This window comes from Arachis ipaensis, chromosome B05 (assembly GCF_000816755.2).
Source record: "Arachis ipaensis cultivar K30076 chromosome B05, Araip1.1, whole genome shotgun sequence".
Taxonomy (NCBI): domain Eukaryota; kingdom Viridiplantae; phylum Streptophyta; class Magnoliopsida; order Fabales; family Fabaceae; genus Arachis; species Arachis ipaensis.
In genome coordinates this window covers 19,813,198-19,820,296 of record NC_029789.2, presented here as the reverse complement: position 1 = coordinate 19,820,296, position 7,099 = coordinate 19,813,198, and positions in this window count along the sequence as shown.

Below are 7,099 nucleotides of genomic sequence, written 5' to 3'. Positions count from 1 at the left end.
GAGCCAAGCTTAAACTTGGTTTAGCTCGACTCACTTCTAACCCTAATAACAATTGTTATTACTATGATAATATTTTTAAAACANNNAAAAACTGTTTTTTATTTATAATATTTAATATTTAAAATTAAATAAAAAATAAAAAATTAATCGATATTGAAATTCTTAGAACAGTTACTAAACTGTTCTAAAAATATACTATAATTTCCTACAAAGTAGACCTCATATAATTCAGTATAAAAATATTATGAGATCTGCTATACATACAAGTTTTTTTGGTATACAAGTTAATCCAAACCCAATAAAAATGACCTTCAGTTTAGATTTCATGTAAACACGCGCTTCCCTAACTCTTAAATAACGCAAACGGTTCTTTTCTCAATCAAAACCGCAATGCTCAAAATTTAAATAAGGATCAAAATCCCTCAAAATTCTCTGAAAAATCGTCGTGAAAAATGAAGGAAGTTGCGAAGTTGGATTAAAAAGAATTATGAGAAAATGAATAAGAAGAAGCAGTAGAAGGTGAGGAGGAGGAAAATGAAGAGTTTTGAATTATGCAGAACTTATCAACACACATACACCGAAAATTCTTAAATAATACACTCAAATATCTTCGTGTTACACCCAAATCACAGAAAAATATTTTCTCTAATGCTGTATTTTTTCTTTTTTTTTTTCCCTTATTTATTTCTTTCTTTATCCCCTTCCAAGTAATTTTGCAGCATTATGAATTTTTTTTCTTCTTTGTTTGATTTTTTTGTTTTTATTCTTGTTAAGAGAGTAAAACAGAAGAAACTTGAGAAGTTAAAACAAAAAGAAAAAGATGAATAACAAAAAAGAAGAAGAAGAAGATGGTGATGATAATTGAAAAAAAAGAGAAGAAGAAGCAGCAAAAGATGAGGATGAAGAAGATGATGAGTTTTGAATTATGCAGAACTTATCAACACACATACACCGAAAATTCTTAAACAATACACTCAAATATCTTCGTGTTACACCTAAATATCTTCATATTACACCCAAATTTACTGCAAATAGAGAAAAATATTTCCTCTAATGCTGCATTTTTTCTTCTTCTTTTTTTTTTTCTTTCTTTTAGTTGAATGAATGTAAGTTCATCCTCTTCCAAGTAATTTGTAACATTATGTGTTTCTTCTTCTTTTTTGTTTAATTTTTTTATTTTTATTTTTATTAAGAGAGTAAAACATAAGAAACTTGAGAAGGTTGAACAAAAAAAAAGATGAATAAGGAAAAAAAGAAGAAGATGGTTATGATGATGAAAAAAAAAAAAAGAAAAAGAAGCAACAGAAGATGAGGAAGAGAAAGAGGAAGAGTTTTGAATTATGCAGAACTTATCATTACACAAACACCAAAAATTCTTAAACAATACACTCAAATATCTTTGTGTTACACCCAAATTTGCTGTAAATACAGAAAAATATTTTCTCTAATGCTGCATTTTTTTCTTCTTTTTTCCTTATTTATTTCTTTCTTTTAGTTGAATGAATATAAGTTCATCCTCTTCTAAGCAATTTTACAGCATTATGTGTTTCTTCTTTGTCTTTGTTTAACTTTTTTGTTTTTATTTTTGTTAAGAGAGTAAAATATAAGAAACTCGAGAAGGTAAAATAAAAAGGAAAAGATGAATTAGAAAAAGAAGAAGAAGAAGATAGTGATGATGATGAAAAAAAAGGAAGAAGCAGCAGAAGATGAGGAGGAGAAAGAGGAAGAGTTTTGAATTATGCAGAACTTATCAGTACACGTACACCGAAAATTCTTAAACAATACACTCAAATATCTTTGTGTTACACCCAAATATCGTCGTGTTACAACCAAATTTACTGCAAATACAGAAAAATACTTCCTCTAATATTGTATTTTTTCTTCTTCTGTTTTTCCTTATTTATTTATTTCTTTTAGTTGAATGAATGTAAGTTTATCATCTTCCAAGTAATTTTGCAGCATTATGTGTTTCTCCTTCTTCTTTATTTGATTTTTTTTGTTTTTATTCTTGTTAATAGAGTAAAACATAAGAAAATTGAGAAGGTAAAACAAAAAAAAAAAGATGAATAAGAAAAAAAGAAGAAGATGGTGATGATGATGAAAAAGAAGAGGAAGAAGCAGGAGAAGATGAGGAGGAGGAAGAGGAAGGGTTTTGAAATATGTAGAACTTATCGGCACACATACACCAAAATTTTTTAAACAATAAACTCAAATATATTCGTGTTACACACAAATATTTTCGTGTGACACCCAAATTTGCTGCAAATATAGAAAAATGTTTTCTTCTAATGCTGCATTTTTTCTCCTTCTCCTTATTTCTTTCTTTCTTTTAGTTGAATGAATGTAAGTTTATGATCTTCTAAGTAATTTTGTACCATTAGGTATTTCTTTTTCTTCTTTGTTTGATTTTTTTGTTTTTATTCTTATTAAGAGAGTAAATCAAGAAGAAATTTGAAAAGATAAAACAAGAAAAAAGAAGAAGAAGATGATGATGATGAAAAAGAAGATGAAGAAGCAGCAGAAGATGAGGACGAGGGAGAAGAAGAGTTTTGAATTATGCAAAACTTATCAGCACACATGCACTGAAAATTTTTAAACAATACACTCAAATATATTCGTGTTACCTCCAAATATCTTCGTGTTACACCCAAATTTGCTGGAACTACGAAAAAAAATTTTCTCTAATGGTGCATTTTTTTCTTCTTCTTTTTTCCCTTACTTATTTCTTTCTTTTAGTTGAATGAATGTAAATTCATCCTCTTCCAAGTAATTTTGCAGCTAATTTTGCAGCATTATGTGTTTCTTCTTCTTTGTTTGATTTATTTATTTTTATTCTTGCTAAGAGAGTAAAACATAAGAAACTTGAGAAGGTAAAACAAAAAAAAAAGATGAATAAGAAAAAAAGAAGAAGATGGTGATGATGACGAAAAAAAGAGGAAAAAGAAGCAGCAAAAGATGAGGAGGAGGGGGAGGAAGAGGAAGAGTTTTGAATTATGCAAAACTTATCAGCACACATATACCAAAAATTCTTAAACAATACACTCAAATATCTTCGTGTTACACCTAAATATCTTTATGTTATGATGAGTGGATATCTTATACACTTTTTAGCACCATTTTCATAGTGTTTTCTGTTATATTTTATTAAGATTTAGTATGTTTTAGTATATTTTAGTGCAAAAATTCATATTTGGATACTACTTTTAATTTTTGTGTTGTTCCTATGATTTTAGGAGATTTATGGGCGACATTGACGAATTTGGCAAAGTCTGGTTCAGAGAAGAAGAAAGCATAGCAGATGCTGTCAAATCCTGATCTCCGTGCATTCCAATGAGCATATCTTGAGCTACAGAGGTTTAATTGGCACGGTCTTAATGGCTTTGGAAAGTTAACTTTCAGAGCTTTCCAACAATATATAATAGTCTATACTTCATCTCCATAATCACTGCCCAAAACGGGCGTTGAACGTCCACATCTGGAGTTCAACGCCCAAAGAGGAGCGACCTCCCAAGTTGAACGCCCAAAACCTGAGTTGAACACCAGGCATCAGCCCAAACACTCATCAAGTGGGCCCCAAAGTAGATTTTAGCACTTCTTAGCTTATTTTATTTTTCTTTTTGTAATTTTTAATTAAAAAAATATCTTTTAGGTTTAGTCTTAGAGTTTTTACTATAAATAAGGGACTTCCTTCCTCCTGAGGGGGATGCCTCCCAGGAGGGAAAAAGCACAAACACATTACTTTACACCTTCTTAAAGTATGAGCAACTAAACCTCTTAAGTTAAGGTTAGGAGCTCTGCTGATTCCTATGGATTAATAATATTATTGTTTCTATTTTAATATATGTTTGATTCCATTTTATGATGTATTATCGTTCTTCATCCAAATGAGACTGGTATGTCCCTTTTTCTTCATGTGTTCTTTACGAGTCCTGACCCGTATAGTATTGAGTTAAAGTTTGAGAATACATCACTTGAGCCAATAATTCATCTGGACTAATCGAGGATACGTGACATATAATCCGGTTAGTTTTGGGTGATGAGGTTCTTGTGGCGCTATGGCTAGAATCATAGAGCATCATTCTCCGATCCGAAAGATCTGACATTATCTGTGGTGTTTTGAGTAGGATCAACAAAAGAAGAGTGAATTGTGTGGGCTTCATCCTCGGCCATAGTGAATACCATGAGTTAACTTGATGAGAGGACATGAGTTAAACATGGCGCTTGTTGTGGTTCAGGGGAGATTAACTTGATAAGAGGAAATGGGTTAATCACTTACAGCTTTGTCATAGAATGAATCGAACATTATTGAAGTAGTCAATAAGAAAAGTTAATCCAGAAAGATGAAGCATCTCCAAAACCTTAACTATTTTATCATTATTGTTTCCACGTTATTCCTTTACTGCTTTCTTTATTATTTTATGCGCCTACAACAACAACCACTATCTTTCTGTTCGTCTGACTAAGATCTGTAGGATAACCACAGCTTGCACAATCTAACAATTCTCGTGGGATCGACGCTCACTCACCTGAGGTATTACTTGGACGATCCGGTGCACTTGCCGGTGAAGTTGTGCGAGTTCAATTTCGCGCACTATGTTACGCACAAATTTGCTGCAAATACAGAAAAATATTTTCTCTAATACTGCATTTATTTTTCTTCTTTTTTTCCTTATTTATTTCTTTCTTTTAGTTGAATAAATGTAAGTTCATCATCTTTCAAGTAATTTTGCAGCATTATGTGTTTCTTCTTCAACTTTGTTTGATTTTTTTGTTTTTATTCTTATTAAGAGAGTAAAATATAAGAAACTTGAGAAGGTAAAACAAAAAAAGATAAATTAGAAAAAAAGAAGAAGAAGATGGTGATGATGATGATGATGAAAAAAAGAAGTAGAAGAAGTAAAAGAAGATGAGGAGGAGGAAGATGAAGAGTTTCGAATTATGCAGAACTTATCAGCACACATACACAAAAAATTCATAAATAATACACTCAAATATTTTCGTGTTACACCCAAATATCTTCGTGTTACACCCAAATTTGTTGCAATACAGAAAAATATTTCCTCTAATGCTGCATTTTTTTCTTATTTATTTTTTTCTTTTAGTTGAATGAATGTAAGTTCATCCTCTTTCAAGTAATTTTGCAGCATTATGTGTTTCTTCTTCTTCTTTGTTTGATATTTTTTGTTTTTATTCTTGTTAAGAGAGTAAATCATAAGAAACTTGAGAAGGTAAAACAAAAAGGAAAAGATGAATAACAAAAAAAAGAAGAAGAAGATGGTGATGATGATGAAAAAAAAGAAAAAGAAGTAGCAGAAGATGAGGATGAGAAAGATGAAGAGTTTTGAATTATGCAGAACTTATCAGCACATATACACCGAAAAATCTTAAACAATACACTCAAATATCTTCGTGTTACACTTAAATTTGCTGCAAATACAGAAAAAAAAAATTTTTTTGATGCTGCATTTTTTTTTCTTCTTCTCCTTATTTTTTTCTTTCTTTTAGTTGAATGAATGTAAGTTCATCCTCTTACAAGTAATTTTGTACCAGTGTTTCTTCTTCTTCTTTGTTTGATTTTTTTTTTTATTTCTGTCAAAAGAGTAAAACAAAAAGAAATTTGAAAAGATAAAATAAGAAAAAAAAGAAAAAGATTATTACGATGATAAAAAAGAAGAAGAAGAAGTAACAGAAGATGTGGAGGAGGGAGAAGAAGCGTTTTGAATTATGAAAAATTTATCAGCACACATACAACGAAAATTCTTAAATAATACAGTCAAATATTTTCGTGTTACACCCAAATATTTTTTTGTTACACCTAAATTTGCTGCAAATACAAAAAAAAATATTTTCTCTAATGCTGCATTTTTTTCTTATTTATTTCTTTTTTTTTTAGTTGAATGAATATAAGATCATCCTTTTCCAAGTAATTTTGTAGCATTATATGTTTCTTCTTCTTCTTTATTTGATTTTTTTTTGTTTTTATTCTTGTTAAGAGAGTAAAACATAAGAAACTTGAGAAGGTAAAACCAAAAAGAAAAGATGAATAAGAAAAAAGAAGAAGAAATTGGTGATGATGATGAAAAAAGAAGAAGAAGCAGCAAAAGATGAGGAGGAGGAAGAGGAAGAGTTTTGAATTATGCAGAACTTATCAGCACATATACACCGAAAATTCTTAAATAATACACTCAAATATCTTCATGTAACACCCAAATTTGCTGCAAATACATAAAAATATTTTCTTCTAATGCTGTATTTTTTTCTTCTTCTTCTCTTTATTTCTTTCTTTCTTTTAGTTGAATGAATGTAAGTTCATCATTTTCCAATTAATTTTGTACTATTATGTGTTTCTTATTCTTCTTTATTTGATTTTTTTTGTTTTTATTATTGTTAAGAGAGTAAAACAAGAAAAAAGAAGAAGAAGAAGAAGATGATGATGATGATGATGATGATGATGATAATGATGATGAAAAAGAAGAAGAAGAAGCAGCAAAAGATGAGGAGGAGGGAGAAAAAGAGTTTTGAATTATGCAAAACTTATTAGCACACATACACCAAAAATTCTTAAACAATATACTCAAATATCTTCGTGTTACACCAAAATTTGCTGCAAATACAGAAAAATATTTCTTTAATGCAAAACTTTTACATTACATTCAATTCAAACCATCAACGATGAACAACAATTTTCACAAATCACAAACAAAAACAACATTATTCACCTATAGAATCACAAACTACTAACGAAACTATTAACTAAAATCGAACCACACCTCAACCACTTGATTGGATTCAAAACAATTGTCAACTTCGTTCTGATTCAATTGACAATCTGAACTTGAGTTATTTATTATCTTCAACAACGAGATAACTGTTCAAAACTGATTTTAGAGCTTGATTTTAAAAAACGTGGAGAACGAACGAAGAGAAACGCAGAGAACACAAATATGGAAGAGAACAAAGATCGAAAACGTTGAAAAAATTCGAAAATAAAAACGAAATCTTTTAAAAAAAAAACAGTTATATATTTACGCGTTGATTAAAAAATTAGTTAAATTAAGAGGCGCATGAGGTGAATTAAAATAAAATGACTTATATGAAC